The sequence below is a fragment of the Panicum virgatum genome, chromosome 1N (genome assembly GCF_016808335.1).
Source record: "Panicum virgatum strain AP13 chromosome 1N, P.virgatum_v5, whole genome shotgun sequence".
NCBI lineage: Eukaryota > Viridiplantae > Streptophyta > Magnoliopsida > Poales > Poaceae > Panicum > Panicum virgatum.
Genome location: NC_053145.1, coordinates 41,404,369 through 41,405,151, shown reverse-complemented (window position 1 = coordinate 41,405,151; position 783 = coordinate 41,404,369). Strand labels below are relative to the sequence as shown.

Genomic DNA, 783 nt, shown 5'->3' with positions numbered 1-783 from the left:
TTTGCCCGAGTGTCCAGTATTGCCACATTTCTCACATATCATCTGAGACTCAGTAATCTGGTTGACCTCCCGGTGCGGAGATTCCAGATTTTTCATGAGAAGATCCATCTTGGCTGCCAACATATCGACACTGTCGATTTCAGGTATTCCTTTTGCATGATTCGGATGCCTATCTTCCTTCCAACTCTAGTTGGAAGCAACCTTGTCGATGAGCGTTCTAGCTCCTGCAACACTGAGGGAGAGGAATGCTCCTCCTGCTGCTGCGTCCATGTGATCTTGCAATCACTGGTTCTGGCCATGGAAGAAGTTCTGAATGATAAGCCATTCTTCCATGCCATAGTGTGGGCATGCTGCAATGTATTCCTGAAGATGTTCCCAGGCTTCCGGGACTGTCTCGTCCTGGAGATGTTCAAAACTGGAAATCCTATTGCTAAAGGCATTGGTCTTGCCCGCCGAAAATTACTTGACCAAAGAAGCATTGGAGCATGCATCCCAAGTGTTGAATGCTTCCTTGTAGATGTAGAACCACGCCTTTGCTTTCCCAAGCAAAGAGAATGGGAACAGTCGAAGACGAACATTATCCATCGTAGTGCCTTTTGGTGATTATGCTGCTCACTTCTAGAAAATTCTATAGATGAGCGTGGGCATCCTCTGATGCCTTTCCGCAGAAGGCACTTGCTTGGACCATGTTGACAAGCCCAGTCTTTATCTCGAAGCCATCAATGCCTTGGTCATTGTTCAGTCCAGTAGAGATATGGCTATTGGACAGGGCTGAGAATTGAC

General features: G+C 47.0%; 1 non-coding gene across 1 annotated transcript; it reads left to right on the top strand.

Annotated features, from left to right (window-relative positions):
* The first annotated feature begins 331 nt into the window (after positions 1 to 331).
* On the top strand, positions 332 to 440 carry LOC120657826. The gene has a single exon (XR_005668361.1). It is a non-coding gene; the product is annotated as a small nucleolar RNA R71 (small nucleolar RNA).
* The last annotated feature ends 343 nt before the right edge of the window (positions 441 to 783 follow it).